The sequence below is a fragment of the Hemiscyllium ocellatum genome, unplaced genomic scaffold, assembly GCF_020745735.1.
Source record: "Hemiscyllium ocellatum isolate sHemOce1 unplaced genomic scaffold, sHemOce1.pat.X.cur. scaffold_388_pat_ctg1, whole genome shotgun sequence".
NCBI lineage: Eukaryota > Metazoa > Chordata > Chondrichthyes > Orectolobiformes > Hemiscylliidae > Hemiscyllium > Hemiscyllium ocellatum.
Window position 1 is genome coordinate 2,314 of NW_026868715.1, and position 19,137 is coordinate 21,450.

The following is a 19,137-nucleotide window of genomic DNA, read 5'->3' on the forward strand; positions in this document are numbered from 1 at the left end:
GACATTACAAAACAGCAAAGATAGCAGTTCGGTCAGAGTCAGTGAGAATTTCACATCGGAGATGAGATCAAATGGGAAGAAAAGCTGAAATCAGTTGCCTTTGCCTGCTCAGACTCAGTACTACAAATATGATCCTTATTGAAACATACAGGTTTTTTTCAAGGATTAAATAAGTTGGATGCAGAAAGTTTGGTTCTTTGACCAGAGCGTCTCATATCGAATGACTTGGAGATGTCGGTTTTGGACTGGGTTATGCAAATTTGAAAATCACACAACACCATGTTATAGTCCAACAGGCTTAATTGGAAGTATTAGGTTTCGGACTGCTGCTCATTCATCAGGTGATTGTGGAGTACACATTGTAAGTCACAGAATTTATAGCATAAGTTTACAGTGTGATGACTGAAATTATACATTGAAAAATACCTTGATTGTTTGCTAAGTCTCCAATCTGTTAGAATGACCATGTTAGCTTCACTAAGGTGCAAAACTTGTTATTTTAAAGTTTCATTCTCAGGTGAAATTCAACAACTGGTGTCTGCCCCCGTGTGCTGCTGTCTGTTCCATAATGTTTAAACTGATTCTAATTTATAAAAATGAGTTACCAGAGACTTACATGGATTCATGCGGTTTTTGAGCAAAGTACAATGTAACTCTGCAAGTACAAATTCACCCCCACAAACGTGTGTGTGTGTGTGTGTGTGTGTAGGAGGGTCTCTGTTTGAAGATAGGGCAATGGGATCACCTGTACTGTGACATGAACCCAAGGACCCGGCTGAGGCCATTCCCATGGGTACCAACTTTAACTATCAGCCTCTGCGTGGGCACTTTTAGCTGCTGCCTGCTCCGAAGCCCGCCTTGGAGGATTGACACCCGAAGGTCCGAGGTCGAATGTCCTGGACCACTGAAGTGCTCTCTAACTGGGAAGGGGCATACCTGTCTGTTGATTGATGTGCAGTGCCCATTCCGTTGCAGTAGCCTCTGCTCGGCTTCACCAATGTACCATGCCTTAAAGCATTCTTGCTTGCAGCGTGTTTTTTTTAGATTACCGTCAGTCTGAACATTATGGCACGGACGCAGCACACAGGCAGTAACACTATCAACAATTTATCTGTGATGACACTAATTGGTAAAGTTCACCTGAGAATGTAACCGTTAAAAGAAAGTTTTTCGATTTAAATAAGAAAAAAGTGAACCTAACATAATCATTCTAACAGATGGGAGATTTAACAAACAATCAAGGTATTTTTCAAAGTATAATTTCAGTGACATTACATTGTAACATTTTGCTATGAATTCTGTATCTTTCCACTGTGAACTCCACAGCCACCTGATGAAGGAGCAGCTCTCCAAAAGCCATTGCTTCAATTAAACCTGTTGGACTATGACCTGGTGTTCTGTGATATTTAACTTTGTATTAGAATGCGGATCCCACAATTAAAATAGAGATGAAGAAGCATTTATTCTCTCAGACAGTTTTGTATCAGCGGACTTTCTTTTAGCAGAAGGCTGTTGAGAAAGTGTCATAAGGTGTAATGAGGCTGAGATCTGCAGATCTTCAAACAGCAAAGACATCAAGCGTTATGGGGAAAGGCAAGAAAGTGCAGTTCAACGTTATCAGATCAGACATGAAAGCATTCAATAGCGGAGCAGACTTGATGGTCTGAATGGTGTCGATCTGTTCCTAAACTAGTTTGCCTTAATATGAAGCTGCAAAACCGACCTGAGTAAAACGTGCCAAATTTTAAAAAAGCATGGTCACCCCGGAGCACTGAACCGAGGTGAAATGTACAAAGAACAACACGCAAAGCGCAGACAATATCGGGTAATTGATCCGTAGTGATCAGTATACCAAGGTAAACAGGAAAACCGATATTCAGTATCTACATTGAACCTGGCTCCACGAGGCATGTAGTTAACTCTCACAAATCACTATTCCCCTTCCGTTTTCCTGTCGCCCCCTCCGTTCTTGTTTTAAACTGATTGAACGTCAGGCAATTGCAGATGACATTGCTGATGCGGAACTGTAGCATACAGAACACAGAACATTACAGCGTAGTACAGGCCTTTCGGCCCTCGATGTTGCGCCACCCTGTCATACTAATCTGAAGTCCATCCCATCTACAGTATTCCATGCACTTCCATATGCCTGTCCAATGACGACTTAAATGCACTTAATCTTAGCGAATCTACTACCATTGCAGGCAAAGCATTCCATACCCTAACTACTCTCTGTGTAAAGAAACTACCTCTGACATCTTTTTTATACCTATCTCCCCTCACTTTAAAGTTGTGTCCCCTCGTGTTTGCCATCCCCATACTTGGAACAAGTAAGTATGCACCCTATCTAATCCTCTGATTATCTTGTATGTCTCCATTAAGTCACCTCTCAATCTTCTTCTCTCTAACGAGAATAGCCTCAAGGCCCTCAGTCTTTCCTCGTAAGACTTTCCTTCCATACCAGGCAACATCCTAGAAAATCTCCTCGGCACCCTTTCCAAAGTTTCAACATCCTACTTATAATGTCTTGACCAGAACTGTTCACAATTCTCCAAATGTGACCGTACCAGAGTTGTGTACAGCTGCAGCATAACCTCCTGATTCCTGAACTTAATCCCTCAATTAATAAAGGTCAAATCACTGCATGCCTTCTTCACAACCCTGTCAATCGGGTGGCAACTTTCAGGGATTTGTGTACACGGACACCACGATCTCTCTGTTCATCTGCAGTCCCAATAATCTTATTATTAGCTCAGTACTTTGCATTCCAATTACTCCGTCCAAAGTGTATCACCCCACACTTGTCCACATTAAACTCCATTTGCCACCTCTCAGCCCAGCTCTGCATCCTATCTATGTCTCTCTGCAACCTACTACATCCTTCGTCACTATCCACAACTCCACCGACCGTAGTGTGGTCCGCAAAATTACTAATACACCCTTCTAAGCCCTCATCCAGGTTATTTATAAAAATGACGATTGGAGTGGACCCAACACCGACCCTTGTGGAATGCCGCTAGTAACTGGACACCAAGATGAACATGTTACATCAACTACAACCCGCTGTTTTCTTTCAGCCAGTCAATTACTGATTCAAACTGCTATGTCTCACACAATCCCATTCCTCCGCATTTTGTATAATAGCCTACTGTGGGAACCTTAGCGAACACCTTGCTGAAATCCATATACACCACATCAACTAGTTTACTCTCATCTACTTGTTTGGTCAGTTTGTCTAAAAACTCAATAAGATTCGTTAGGCACGACCTACACTTTACAAAACCGTGCTGACTGTCCCTGATCAGATTGTTATTTTCTAGATGATTATAAATCCTATCTCTTATAACCTTTTCCAACGCTTTACCAACAAATGAAGTAAGAATCACTGGTCTGTAATTACCAGGGTTGTCACTACTACCCTGCTTGAACAAGGAAACCACATTTGCTATCCTCCAGTCCTCAGGCACTATTTCTGTAGACGATGATTTCTAGGTCAATGCCACAGGCTCGGCAATCTCTTCCCTTGCTTCCCAGAGGATCCTAGGATAGATCCCATCCGGCCAAGAGGGCTTGTCTATTTTCACACTCCGCAGTATTTCTAATACCTCTTCCTTGTGAACTTCAATCTCTTCTAGCCTAGATGCAAGTATCTCTGTATCTTCCACGCCAACATTTTCATTTTCTATAATGAACACTGTCGAAAAATATTTATTTAGTGTTTCCCCATGTCTCCTCTGACTCCACACACAACTTCCCATTATTATTCTTGATTGGCCCTAATTTAACTCTCGTCATTCTTTTATTCCTGACATACCTGTGGGAAGCCTTAGGGTTAACCCTGATCCTATCCGCCAACAACTTCTCATGTCTCCTCCTGGCTCTCATGTCTCCTCCTGGCCCTCCTGAGCTCTCTTATTAGGTCATGCAGGGAAACGATTCTGTCTGCTGCACAACATCATTCTGCTTCGAAATACCAGGCAGTATTTCATATTGATTACTGTAAACGTTAACCTTTAACAAGTCATGACAGTGAGAACATTGAATTCTCATCACTAACCTACCAGGGAAGATTTCTGTTAACACCACCCTGGACACTATTAGATTCGTCATTCTATACTCTCATCCTACTGTACATGATCCCCTCGGCTCCATTCCGGTCTGGTTGGTTGGTTTACCATACTGAGGCTATCCAATCATCTTTGCATTTGAGTTTATAATGTATGAGACCTTCTCTCTGAGCTGGCAATGTGCTTGCTCAGTGGTGATAACACTGGCTTTGTAAACTGGAAAAGTGCTTGAAATAGGCCATTCCTGTTCTTCATTGCAACAACTTGAGGAAAACCGTTCGGCAGGACAGGAAGTAACGCGTGAGCAATGATCAAGTTTGGCAACAAAAACGAGGTGAGGCAGTAGAAACTACAGATTGAAGGGGAAACAATAGGCAAGGAACACTGGGACGGGAGGGGCTGAATGCTTCCTTTCTTTGCTGTAACCATACACTGGTGTTGAAATCTGAAATGGGACAATATCAGACAATTCGGTGAAATGTTACTTTCTGCTTGTTTTCTCCCAAGGCCTGTGTCACTCTTGGAGAAATGTGTCTGCGTGCTTCAGTCTATACGAAAAAATGGGATTCAGCTCCCAGACTGGGTGTGAACACATGTTTCCCATCTCAAATTTCAATCCCATTTATTGTGTCTTACGAGATTAAAACGTTCCAGAGAAATTAGCATTGAGATGAACACATGAAACGAAAGAGCTTAAAAGGTTGCAGATCAAGTACTGGGAAATGAGATGAAGGGACCTATTTTGTGTTGTAAGCACTCGATAATTCAATCATTTTTGAGGGGAAACATATCTGCAGTGACATAATTCCAAATACTGTGTTATGAAGAAACAGTGTAACTGCTTCTGCCCTCATCCTTAGTGGTCTAGTGGTTAGTATTCGGCGCTTTAACTGAGTAGCCCGAGTTTCATTACCGTTCAGGAAATCAGGACTTCTTGTTCCTGATGCAGAGAGAGCAGCTTTCCCAATAATCTGTTTCATGCCTTAGCTCAGTTAATACCCCAGCTCTTCAAAGAAGCCAAAAGTGCCTTTCCTCTCTCTGCACAGTCTGACAGATAATCTTTCATTCTCCTCTGATTCCACCTCACAAAGAGTTTCAAAATACTGTAAAAACTGTGTCACAGCTATTTCTTTTCTGTGCTTTTCAAACAAAGGAGCTGAAGCGATTGAGTGCATTGGTTTCTGAAAACTAGACGTGACTATGAGCAATGTTTTGGGATATTCCACAATTGCCTTCTTGACAGCGCTGGGACATGACTGATGTTGTCTCTGGTATGGAAGTGTCAGTGTTTGAGTTGAGTAGACAAAGTTAAAAATTGCACAATATCAGGGCATAGTCCAGCAGGTTTATTTGGAAACATTGGCTTTCAGAGAGCCGCTCCTTCATCAGGTGGGTGTTTTTCTGCAGAAACTTGGTGTGTGTGTCAATATGTGCGATCTTTTGGAAGATCATCAGGACTTTAACCGACTGTTCGTGGTGTCGATGGTACCATGACTTGGAAGTGTTGGTTTTGGACTGGGGTGGCCAAATTTTAAAATCACACAAAGCCATTTTCGATTCCAACAGTTGACAAACACCTGATGAAGAAGCAGTGCATGGAACATCGGTGCTTCCAAATATGTCTGTTTGGTACATTCTGGCGCTGTGTGTTTTTACTCTGATAGTTCTTGGTCATGTTTAACTGATTGAAGACAATGAAAGAATTTTAGTTCGTGGAGATGAAAATTTCAAATATTATCCACCTCAGCGGAACAAAAATGATTAGTTTGGATGTGTGATGAATCTCAACAAAGCGCTTGCGCCAAGTAAAATTCGAACTTTCGACCGCCTGATCCGGAGACAGCTATACATCTGGTTGTACCACTGGCCAGATGCACAGCTGAAACTTTACACGCTGCAGAGCTGCGGTGTTAACAAATACATGAGCAATAACTGTGACAGTCACAAGATGAGCAAATAACAAAGATAATCACCATCATTGATTCACTTCAAATTGTCCCCAAAAAGCTACCATTCACAATCTGATCAGCCATTCAATGAGGTCAGTATGATCGAGGAAATTACAACTTACTTTGCTGCGTTTCCACCATAATTAGAGGTAAACTCCAGCCTAATTGCAACATCGCATATTCCCATTAATTTTCAGCTTTAGATTACGTTAATGACCTGTCTGTATTTGCTGAATAACGTGAAATGAGTGATAAAGTTCTTTTGATGTAATCCAGTGCAGAGTCGATCAGAAAAGAAAAGTCAAAGACCTGGAACACCATTTCCATTTTTCTCTGTACCAATGCATTTTCCTGAGTTTAATATTTGCAGGACATGTCTTTTATATCTAAAGAATTAATTATTTTCCCGGGACAGATTCTTCACAAATCAATTAGCATCTGAGTTGTTGAAACCAATTTTACTTAAGATTAAAATAGTTGAATATCCTTACCCCAGCCTAATGTACCAATACTCCCTCCTCTTCCATGTAAGTACTAGCTGCTCCAGGTGAGGTTGGAGCTCCCAACCTGATGTTCTAATGCTCCTTGCTGCACCATATCAATAGAAGCTGCTCCACTTGAAGTTGGAGCACCCCATCTGATGTCCCAATACTCCCTGCTCCATGTCAATAGAAGCGGTCCAGTTGAGGTTGGATCTACCAGTCTGATGTCTCAATGCTCACTGCTGCTCCATGTAATTATAAGTTGGTCGAGCTCCAAGACTGATCTCGCAAAGCTTCCTGCACCATACCAACTGAACCTGCTCAAAGTCTTATGTCCCAGTGCTCCCTGATGCTCCATGTCAATAAAAGCTGCTCCAGGTGTGGTTGGAACTTCCAGACTAATGTTACAATACTCGCTGGGTCCATGTCAACAGACGCTGCTCCAGATGAGGTGGGAGCTCCCATCCTTGGCAGTTCACACACCTCTATACCATCATAGAAATACTGCCCACTGATCATTTCCACCAATGGAGTCATTATTGGAACATCCACATCATGAGAACATAATCACCTTTTAATCACCTCCGAATCACTATTTCCAAAATACTTTCTTTCTTAAACCTTATTTGGCATGTTCATATTGCAGTCAATCCGACGAAAGATAATGGTACTAATTGACATATGTTCAATAAAAATTGCATCCTATTTTTCATGTCGAGTAACTGCTTCTTAGCAAGGACAATGTTTGCAATGAAATCACACTTTTATTGCAGGTGAGGGAATGTGGTTGGTATTATTTAAATTGAACATGTTCACTGTGTAAAATTATCAAATAGATCTCAATTTCAAGACAAAATTGGTAATGTTGTCATCCACCTTGAAATGTGGTGTCTTATTCTTTCAGCCACACTGGAATTAAAACGAACCGTCTGTTAATGACATGCGTATAAAGACACATGAAATCATTTTTCATGTATATGCTGCATGAATCTGCGGTTATTTATTCACAGTTTAGGTTGAGTTCCTACAGTTAACATGCTGACTTCTTCAGTTGCTCATAGTTCAATGTGATGCATCCAGTGTGTGCATGACGAGAGGGAGCTTGCTTCCCACATCTTGTGTTTATCTGTGTCTTATGTCCAACATTCATCAAAGGCGAGAGCAAGGAGAAAGAGCGAAACCAACGTGTGAGTCTGTCCGTGCCCATGGACGGCACCCACATCAGCAATTCTCTACTGTGCATTTTCAGCCAGTTCTTGGTGGCCCTACATCAAACCCCTGCCCCTTTTGAAATATCTTTATTATTTTGTGCTGTCTCTCTGTGCTCTTCTCACCAACATGAATCACTTCTACTCAACCTGCTCTAGGTTTCATCTGACAAAACAGTCATTAAGAATTCAAAGTTTGTGAGAAGATTTGTAGCTCGGATGCTCGTTGTAGAAAGTGGACGAAACGTTTGCAACCAAAACTCCCAGCTCGGCGAACAGAACCACAACAAATGACAAACAACACGAATTCGATTGGGACAACACCATTATTATAGAGCAGGCCAAACAGAGAACAGCCAGGGAATTCCGAGAGGCATGACACTCATTCACAAATTCTATCAACAGACACATCGACATAGACCCTATTTCCTGGCCACTGCAGCAGACAGCAACTGACAACCGGAAGCGGAAGATTCAAACCAGTATAAATGCCGGAGGAATCAGCACAGAAACGCTTCACAGGAGGCACCCAAGCACTGAAGATGCCACCTAGAAAGGGGACGAAACGTTTGCAACAAAAACTCCCAGCTCGGCGAACAGAACCACAACAGTCATTAAGAATCCCATTGCATAAACATGCACTTCGCATTTCTCGTTATTTGGTTTTCCTGGATCTCTTTCAGACGACAAAAGTTCACAGAAGCTTGACTTGGAAAAGAAAATCGCGTTCCTTTTCATTATCCCAATGCAATCTACATTTCAATGCAGTTTAGGCAACTGGCTCAAATTATTCTCTGAGACTTTGTATTAGTTAGATGCATATAAACTGACTAATGGAGTTCGAATTTCAATAAGCTGTGATCATCCAAAAATACCAACATCGAAAACTGCGACGAGAGTGGGACTCGAACCCACGCGTGTAGAACACAATGGATTAGTAGTCCATCGCCTTAACCTCTCGGCCACCTCGTCACGCACACTTGAAGTGCTATGACCTTATGAATATGTGAATTGCGTAAATTATGCAGACCAGCAGATATTTCTTCCTGGTGTTGGTGAAATGATAAATAGCACAGTACAGTTCCAAAAGTATGGTCTGACCTCTGGGTTGTGGGGCAAACGCATTCCCACTGTGCCACTCCGCTCACAGTGATCTGATCAAAAATGAAGAAATGACTATGTAACAAGGTCTGTTGAATTTCGTGAAGATTTGAAGTCAACGGAATGATGAACCCGAGACAGCAGGATGTGTTCTTTCAAGAAAGATAGAGTTGTTGAGGATAGTGGAATCAAGGTTTATGGGTATAAGGCAGGAACAGGATACTGTTTGAGGATAATCAGCCATGATCATAATGAATGGTAGTGATGGCTCGAAGGGCCGACTCCTGCACCTATTGTCTATTAAATTGCCCGTGAGGAATTGTTTACCAGACTGGAGGAGAGTGCATAGTGCTCAATGTCATGATTCGGAACACCTTTCATCTGCTGAGATATTTTTGATACGCACTTGTGTACAGGACACACAATTTCAAAATCCTAAATAAGGCTAAACTGACAATTGAATTCAACAATGCAGAAACCTTGATCGGTATCATTTTCCTGGGCCATGCAACACCAAGTCACTGAATGATCATAGCAACAGAATAAGCAAGTGTCAGAAGTAATTTGAGTGCAGTGCCAAAGAGAATGCTGAGGGCAGCATTTGACACACGGAGAAGTGCATTTCCCACAACAGGAACACTTTCCAAACAGCGGACTGCGATGGAAGTATTCAGAGTGGGTTTACACTTTTGAATTTGATGCCAGAGACACAATGGAGCTACGCAATGAGTAGCTCATCACTTTCCTCACTCAGGTTCAGAACCACTGGTGAAGATGATCGTACAGTACCCGTTACTATCCATGGAATCAGAGAAACTCGGTTTCCCAAACGTTAAGGTACAACCAGGAATGTGGAGGTAAGCATTAATGTGTTGCTCCTGTGCTGCAGGTGACAGTGCATGGTATCTCTGTGCCAGTATAGTGGGCTGTGCTCTCCCGAAGTTTTAAGTTTGAGCCTCACATGGAGCAGCTTCAATTTGTCGTCGTGTTGAGGGGTACGGATAGAAAGTGATATTGAGCAAAGCCAAGTTTATGGGAAAATAACAATTTGTTTTTGTGGATTGAGAAACGACCTTTTCTGGATAATGACTCATTGATCAACAAACATACTCCAAATATTTAAACATGAAGAGACATGTGTGGAGAGAGAGCCGAACGTGATTTTTCAGCAGATGGATAACGTTTCCCATGTGCACTGCGTTAAATTCTGGAAAATAAATGTTGAACTGGTTTCATGTTACCTGGTTTGTTACAAACTGACAAAGGTTATCGCAATAATATTTTTTTTAAAAAAAATCACATAGGAGCGTTTGAATTTTGTATTGAATTGGCTTTTGGTTTGAGCATATTTTATCTTCAATGGCGTACTGCAGAGAAGTACAGAGGGTTGACAACCCAAAAGGACAGAGTCTTCTTGGTGTATTTCTTAGGTGGAGTTAAGAATGTACGAAATATACATAACATCACGTGAACGTGGTCAAATCTTTAAAGTAGGTGTTGCGTCTCTAAGTGACGATTCAATTCCGACTCATTAGGATATAACTTCTGTCTGCAGTTATTTAAGGACATCAGCTCCATTTATAGAGTACCATCTTGAATAATACGCCACACCATATCAATCCATGAACTTTTTATACTCAATCTTATTCAGTTGTACGTGGTCATGAAATGTCTTTGTGTCTGAAGTCAACCAAATCGGAAATTGTTACGCAACCACACTGACTTTCTCTCAATGGCCAATTCCTTCCTTGTATGTATGTTTCTTAAAACACTGTGAAATAAGCTTCTACACTTTATTTCTGAAAAGTCTTTCACGATTTAAATAACTTTATTGAGTGAAAGAAACTCTCATCCAAACTTTTCTTAATCATTCGTTCATGGTTTTGAAGCTCTGACTAATGTTATCGATTCACTTAAAAGAGGGAATTTCCCCGATTTAGTCATTCAAACCTCGCGTTATATGAAATCTCATTTGTTTACTTCAAACTTGCGTGTTTCTGCTCCAGCATTTTCAAATATCGTGAATAAACTCCTTCATTCTTTCTATCATCCCGATGAAACCGTTTGTATCTTTTCTGATATTTCTATGTCTCAGTCAACAATGTCACTTGGCTTTCTAATATCTTCCAATCCAGGAAACGGCGTCTCTGCCCTTTCTCAACACTTTACATGTTTTTGGTGGAGAATGAGGTCAACGATTACACACAATGCTACCACTAAGGGGGACCTGAATATTTTGCAGTTACGCTATGAACTGTTTGCTTTTTAAATATATATATAAACTCCAATAAAGTAAATTATTATCTATCCAGTTAATGAACATCGTCTCCATGGAGACGAAAAATATCTATCACTTCCTTTATTGTTCCATGGAATGTTCGAATGGTTTGTGAGGCCAATATCTCTAACTCCCCGTGCCCTGAGTGAGCCTCAGCTATTTCTAAAGGCGACTGAAATTTAAATACTTCATAGTGAGTCTCCAGTCATTCTAGTGCAGACTGGTTCTGGATAGTAAATGCCATCACCAAAGGCCACCGTGGATCTGAAATTAACAGTTTTCATATAGCAATTGTTGTAGCTATTGTGTATCGTATATCCGTATTCTTGTTCAATTTTTTTCATTATTTCTTGGGTCCATGTATTGAATTCTACTGAATGATTAATTTGTGAATGGAGACATTCCCTTCACCACTCATTCAAAACACCATGGAACATTGAATGATTTTACCAATAGGCTTCCAGAGGACAGCGCTGCCATTACTGGGATGAGTTAGTGAACATTCCTCACGTATCCTCGAAAGCAAGGATTTCCTTCTCCATTTTAGGGGATCATTACAGCACTGAATCCCATGTGTGCGTTCATTAAAACCAAAACAGCTGCAGCAAGAGTTTAAAACTAAGATTTTGCAATCTGCTTGCAATGGTTGTCCCAAAAATTACATTCCACATTGTGGTATGTTTGTGGATGAAAACACGTTCTGAATCTGGAACAATTACGTTTCAGTTTTGTCAAAAATTGTCATTCGCTGTTCTCTCTTTCCCTTTCAGTTTCCCGTTTAATATCCCGTATTCTCTCAGTTTATCTTACATTTTCAACAATTTCAAACAATCTCGCTCCTGATTACCAATCCGAGAGAATGCCATAATTTTGTCAATTTATGTGCAGTGCAGCTGTAGGACGCGGTGACCAAGTGGAAAGGCATTGTTCACATGAACCAATTAAAAGTAACGGGCTGGTGGAATCTGGCCGTTCTATTGCAGTCATATTTAAAACATTTAACGTTATCTTTAGCCAAATCATATGGGCAGAACATAAGGAAACGAAAAGGAAAGGATTTCTGATGTTGAATATCAAACACAAACAGAATTTGCTGGAAAGTTTCAGGACGTCTGGCAGTAGCATCTGTGGAGAGACGGACCCAATGGATATGAAACGCTAACTGTGATTTATCTGCACAGATGCTGCCTGCATACCTGTGATTTTGCAGCAATTTCTGTTTTGTTTCAGATTGGCAGATTTTGTCGCAGTTCGTGAGAACATTGCTCTCGAGAATCAAACAGACAGCACGGACATGCTATTGTGAACTGAGACAGTAATAAAAACAACAGTCGAGATTGTTGTACTGGAAAATCACAGCGGGTCAGGCAACATCCGACGAGCAGGAGAATTTACAATTTAGGTATAAGCCATTCACCAGGAATTAGGCTTTTGAGTCGGGCTGAGGGACAAAGCTGAAGTCAGGTGCCAACTCGCAGGCACCTCCTTCTACTGACCCCGATCACAATCTCTCCACCCATCACCAAACCATCATCGTCCAGACCATCCACAATCTCATCACCTCTGGGGATCTCCCATCCACAACCTCCAACCTCATTCTCCGTGAACCGTGCACGCCCCGATTCTACCTCCTTCCTAAGATTCACAAACCTGACTGCCCCAGTAGACCTATTGTCTCAGCCTGCACCTGTCCCATCCGAATCATCTCTTCCTACCTCGACATAATCCTATCTCCCCAGTCCAGGAAACGCCCACTTACATTCGTGACAACGCTATGCACTTCGCCTAATCCACGAATTTCGTTTCCTTGGCCCCCAACGCGTCATCTTCACCATGGACATCCAGTCCCTGTACAAATCTATCTGCCATGGCAGAAGTCTGCATTTCTTAATCTCACACCATCCCAACCAGTACCTTTCCACTGACATCCTCATCCACATGGCTGAACTAGTCCCTACAGTCAACAACTGCACTTTCCAATCTTCCCACTTCCTCCATCGAAACGGGTAGCCATGGACACCTGCATAGTACCTAGCGATGCCTGCCTGTTTGTCAGATACGCGAAACTGTCCATCTTTCGCAGTTACACAGGCACCATCCTCCACCTGTTCCTTTGCTACATTGTTGAATGTGTTGGCGCTATTTGGTGCTTAAACGAGGAAGTTGAATAGCTCACCATCTTTACCAACAACTTCCACCCCGACCTCAAATTTACCCGGATCATCTTTGCAATTCCGTCATTTTCCTGGACTTCTCCATCACCGTCTCTGGCGACTGACTAAATACCGACATATACTACAAGGCCACCGACTCCCACAGGTATCTAGAATACATCTCCTCCAACCCTATCTCGTGTAAAAACGCCATTCCTTATTCCCAATTCCTCCGCCTCTACCACGTCTGTTCCCAGGGATGACCAATTAGAGTTCAGAAAGACACAGTTGGTCTCCTTCTTCCACGATCATAAATTGCCTTCCCACGTGGTTAACAACGCCCTCCAGTGCATCTCCTCCACTTCACACAGCACCACCCTTGAACCCCACATCTCTCAACGCAACAAGGACAGAACATCCTGGTACTCACCTTGCACCCCACCAACCTCTGCATGAAACGCATCATATTCTGCCACTGATGCCAGCTCCAAACAGACACCACCACCACCAGAAATATATTTCGCTACCCAGCCCTGCCAGCATTCCAAAAAGACCATTCCCTCCACGAACCCCTTTCATATCCACACTTCCCCCCCACCAGCCCACAAACCTCTCCTGGCACCTTTCCCTTCCACCAAAGGAGGGGTGAAACCAGCATTCACACCACTCCCCTCATCTCCAACCAATCCCGAAGGGATCATTCCACATCCGTTAGCAATGTCTTCTACTGCATCCGTTGTGCCCAGTGTGGTTTCCTCTACATCAGGGAGACAGCACACTTTCCTGCATATCATTTCAGAGGACATCGCTGGGACACCCGCACCCACCAACGTCACCGTCCCGTGGCTGAACACTTCAATACCCCCTCCTACCCGGTCAAAGACATGCAGGTCCTGGACCTCCTCCACTGCCAAACCGTTACCACCTAACTCTTGGAGTAGGAACGCCATACATTACTGATTGGGACCCTAACAGCACACGGGATAAATGTGAATTCGAGCAGTTTCCTCATTTCCTCTCCCCCAAGTACAAGCCTTCAACTCGCCACCGCCCTCTTGATCCATTCCATCACTGCCACTTCTGACCTATTATCTTCTCCCTCCTATTCATCCATCTATTGCTTTCCTGCTATTTCCCCTCAACCCCACACCACTTCCATTTATCTCTCAGCCCCGATTCACAAGCCTTATTCCTGATGAAGGAGTTAAGCCTGAAACCTGAATTCTCCTGCTCCTTGGATGCTACCTGATCTGCTGTACTTTTCCAGCATCACACTACCAACTCTGATCTCCAGCATCTGCAGTCCTAACTTTATCCTTGAAATTATCAATGAGCTTGAAGTGAAGATATCCCTCGATTGCAGTGATCACAGTATGACAGAGTTTTCCATTTATTTTGGGTGAGGGCAGGCTGGATCTGAGACGAGCGTTTAACACCTAAACAACGGGAATGGTATCAAAAAACGAAGTTAGGGCGGGCTGAAGTGAAGTTGAAAATTCTGTCAGAAGATGGGTCAGTACAACTGCATCACATCACCCAGATTGTAAAAGACATGCCGAAGGCATAAAGCTCCTTCAGTGCAGGCACAATGACAAGTAAAGTGGAAAGGAGACAATGCAACACACTGAGGTACAATGGAATTATTTATGAGAAAGGGTTCAATATATAGGCTATTTTACACACAGACTGTCGTCACATTGGAAAAAGCAATTTCCTGCAGCGTAACGGTGATATTTGCCTGCGACATCACAATTCTGAGAGAGACTGAAATAGTTTTTTTCTGTGGCAACGTGACCTCGTGAAAGCATGATAGGCCCATCAGCCATAATTCAATACTTCAAAGTTCTCCTTTGCGCTGTAAACTTATGTGTTGCTTCTGTAGTCAGATCTCAATCGCTTCACAGTGCATCTTCTTCTGCTTCCCACTTCATGTAAACACTTGAAGCCTGAACAAATTCACAACGTTTCCACTTTCACCCATCTTTTGTAACTCCTGAGCTGACACAGGTACGAGTGACCAATTGGCCTTCTCAAGCGCTCTCACTCTGGTATGATCTAAATGATAAAGTGCACTATGTCTGATCCACAGGACACACTGCAGAATTTCCCCGTGCGTAACAGTGCTGTTTATCCCATCCCTGCGGACTGAGCTGTCTCCATTGGCAGAGTATTCAGACATATCCCTCCACTTGCAGACAGTGTCAGGGGACGGAAGCACGGATGTGCTCTGAAGCTTCCTCTCACTGGCACAGCCAAGTGCATCATCCGCTGAAACTTAGCAACTCTGACAGCGAACTTCCTCAAAATATCATTTATTTGAGACAGAGAGAAAGATGCTGAGCTGCTGGGAAAGGGAGAAATTAGCTGCCGACTGTCTTCCCTCAGTAAAACTCAAATAAGTCCAATTTTATGCAGCCTGTTTTGTGTTCGGAATCCATCTTCACACAGCAATCCTGCAGAAAGGCTTTTGTGTCAGAGGCGTCGGTTTCTTTGCTGCAATCGGGCAGCAGGTAACATCTGAGCCCCAGCTGTCCCAGATGAAGAGCCTCCAAGTGAAACCCTCATTCAGTGAGAGCCATCCCCAGAGCCCTGAACTGCGGGGCTGCATGCAGTGCAAAGAGGAAGGGAGGGTTAATAACGAGCCATTGTTTCTCCCTCAGCCGCTCTGTCCCAGAGACATTGAGATGAAGAGCAACGACGTGGGATGTCAGTCACGTGCCGATAGAAGCTGTTCAGCCTAACGAGTCCACGGAAAATCTCCATTGCTTGCTTCTCTCTGAGGTTATTCATCGTCAGTGGTGCTTGTTCTAATAAAGGGGAACTGTTTCTGTGTCGAAATGTTGTCTCCAATATGCTGATCTACATGTCATTCACGGCTATTCATTTCAGTGGAGGACCCTGCTGTGTGACACAGCGTGGGAATTAACTGCAAGGCTTCATGTGCATGGTACACACCACAACTGATATCTCTCACCTTCACCAGTATATTCTCAGCTCAGGCAAGTGATTTTGCGAATCAGATCATAGCAGACCGACAGAGAACAGGAAACTTTCTTCCACACCTTCATAAGTGTGTTTCCTCAAATGTGTAAATTTGGCGGATGTATTAATACGAGATATTTATTTCAGATGCCATTGAGTAACAGGTCGCAGAAGGCTCATCAATAGTAATGCGAACAACAGAGCACGGTTATAAAGGAACACTGGCAGGGGCAATACACACACTGAAAGCTTGAATTGTCAATGAGCAGAGGTTGCGTTTTATTCATTAATGTCTGGTTTATGAGCCTACCAGGCTCCCGCTGGGCCGCTCTGTTCGCGCTCACCACAGCAGTTTCCCGCAGTCTTAAGCTTTTTGTAGCATGTACCTTCGAGGATGAAGTCAAAAGGGCATCACTGTTATTGTGTGATACACTGTGGCACAGATGTGTTAAGGCTGTGTCAACATAACCTCTCTGTAACTTTCCAAATTCTGTTGATTTAACTGCGATTTCACTCAGAATGACAAAATATGCCACACTGCAGATTCAGGCCATGCAGCCCACCTTCGCTGTGCTGGCTGCACACATTGACGAAATTACTGTGTTTTGATTGTTTGATTGGTAAAAGCAGATTATAATATTTAAGGACATGCAGATTACAGCGGGAGAAAATCAAAACTTGGAGAGTCTCAGGAATTCAGGTTACTCGATACAGGACGTCCAATCAGCAAGGTCTGCATTGGCAGGATCAGCATTATTTCCAGTTAGACAATCCATTTCTCAGAGTAGTAACGGACTAGAAGAAGCTGCTCATGAACTTGCTGGTGTGTGTTTTCAAGCTTTGGAATCTTGATCTGACATTGAGTTAATGAAAGTCACATCTTCTCGGTCAAAAATGAGGCAGTATGCAAAATTCCAGGGCTCATCCGGGATCTGAACCCGAGACCTCTCGCACGGAACTCACCCGCCTGAGTCGATATCACACCCGAAACAAATGAACCAGAATGGCGCTAGGCGAAGAAACCAAAAATCCGGTGATTATTCTTGTAAGCTAAGGCTACTTCTGCTGTTTCGGAGTGAAAGCAGCACAAAGTTTTAATAGCAGCTCCTTTCCATTCTTAATAGCTTCTCCCAGGAGGCTGTGCGAGCTGCTTCCCCCGAACCGGGTGCTCTCCGTTGATGACTGGACGAACTCAGCTTCCATTGGCAGGCAGTGCAGGTGGAGAGCGGCATGAACGTGCTCTTCAGCTTCCTATTATACATGGGGTTCTGGGGCAGGGGAGGGTGCTGGTAGAAGTGTGAGGTATGGAAATTCTGGAAATGATGTAGAAAAGGGAGATCGCGCATGCACAGCAACTCATATCCTTTTGTGAGCCTTGTCCAAGTAAAGCCATCTGAAGCAGATAGAAATGTGCAGAAAAGCTGGGAAAGAGAGAATCTCTCCCAGTTAACGGGAACTGTGCCTGTCTCCTTCTCGCTGTCACGGGAGGCTTCTGCTGTCCGAATCAGCATGGGATGTTACTGCAGTGTGGCCTCTCGGTCACACACATTCCACTTGATGTGTATATATTTTACCACGTTACCCCCAGCTCAGAGAGCAGATTTCACAGCTCACATCATCCCAGAGTGACAGGGAACAGAAGGAAGCGATTCAGACCATCATCTTAACATATCCTGGAGTAAAAGTGGATATGGGAGGGCGGCCTGTCTCGACTGATTCCAGCATTTACAATCTTGGCCCGTGTGACACCAAAAGCAGGAATCAGGAACTGTTTATCTTGCTTCAAAAAACAGGTGAGTAAATTTTGAAGAGCATAGATATTTCTTCCTGGTGTTCAGGAAATGATCAAGATCAGAGTACGGTTCCCTGAGTATGGTCTGACTTCTGGGTTATGGGCTCAGGGCATTCCCATTGTGATAGTATGCTCATATGGTCTGGACACACACATCTCAATGACTCAGTGAGAAGATTTGCTGAAATGGATTCAATGAAGAACAGAAACTGATGGAATGAGAGCGGGAATGTAACATTGACTTTGAGGAAATTGTTTTTGTGACTCGAGGAAAGTGCTCAGTGCTGTTTCCAGGGTTCAATATCTGCATAAGTCGACTGAATCAGCGTTGGGTGTTATTGTACTGCATCTATTGTCAATGGTGCAAAAGCACGGACCATTTGTATGGAGGGGACAACTTCAAAATCCTCAATGAGACAAAATGCACAAACGAGGTAAACAACAAAGCAACCCCACAAACCGGAGCAATGTCAAGGGGTATATACCCCCATTCCCGCCCCCGCGCACAAATGTATCGCTCTGTATCAAATTCCTAAGCCTGAGATTCGAACAGTCAATGGTATATGTTAATAGAAAACTGCTCTGATATCACAACTTCAGCATGTATATATGGCAGAAAATAGTAGTTGATCGCTCACTGTGCTACTTCAACACATGAAGAGAAGAAATAAATATAAGAACAACAGCCACTGAAGTGACTGGGATTTGACCCGAAGCTGCTGCAGCCAATCGATTCAGCTGTAATTGAAATTGCTTCCAACTTTCCCGCCGGTCAAAAGATAGCATAGCTTAGTGGCGAGTTTTCATGCGTTGAATTGGACCCAGTATCCTTTCTCAGGTTGAAACTTACTGGGATATAAAAACACGATGAAAGCCACAGGCAGTATTTACAGGAATATAAAGATGTTAGGAATGAGACAGCCAGTTTCACTTCATACAAAATCGATAAAGGCGATGGAAATAAGTTTTACTGGGAGATAAAACTACTAGAATGTAAAGGAGGGGGATTAATGGGATGGTGGGATCGATAAAGAATCAAGCGTGAGAAATCAGGAAAGACTTAGTAGTGTCCAAAGGGAGGTTTTCCAGCTGATGTGAAGTTGGCAAGACTAAATATGATGGAAT

The 19,137-nt window shown here is 43.0% G+C and overlaps 1 non-coding gene across 1 annotated transcript; it reads right to left on the reverse strand.

Annotated features, from left to right (window-relative positions):
- Nucleotides 1-8,596: 8,596 nt before the first annotated feature.
- Nucleotides 8,597-8,678, reverse strand: trnas-acu (transfer RNA serine (anticodon ACU)). Its single transcript has one exon. It is a non-coding gene; the product is annotated as a tRNA-Ser (tRNA).
- Between the last annotated feature and the right edge of the window lie 10,459 nt (nt 8,679-19,137).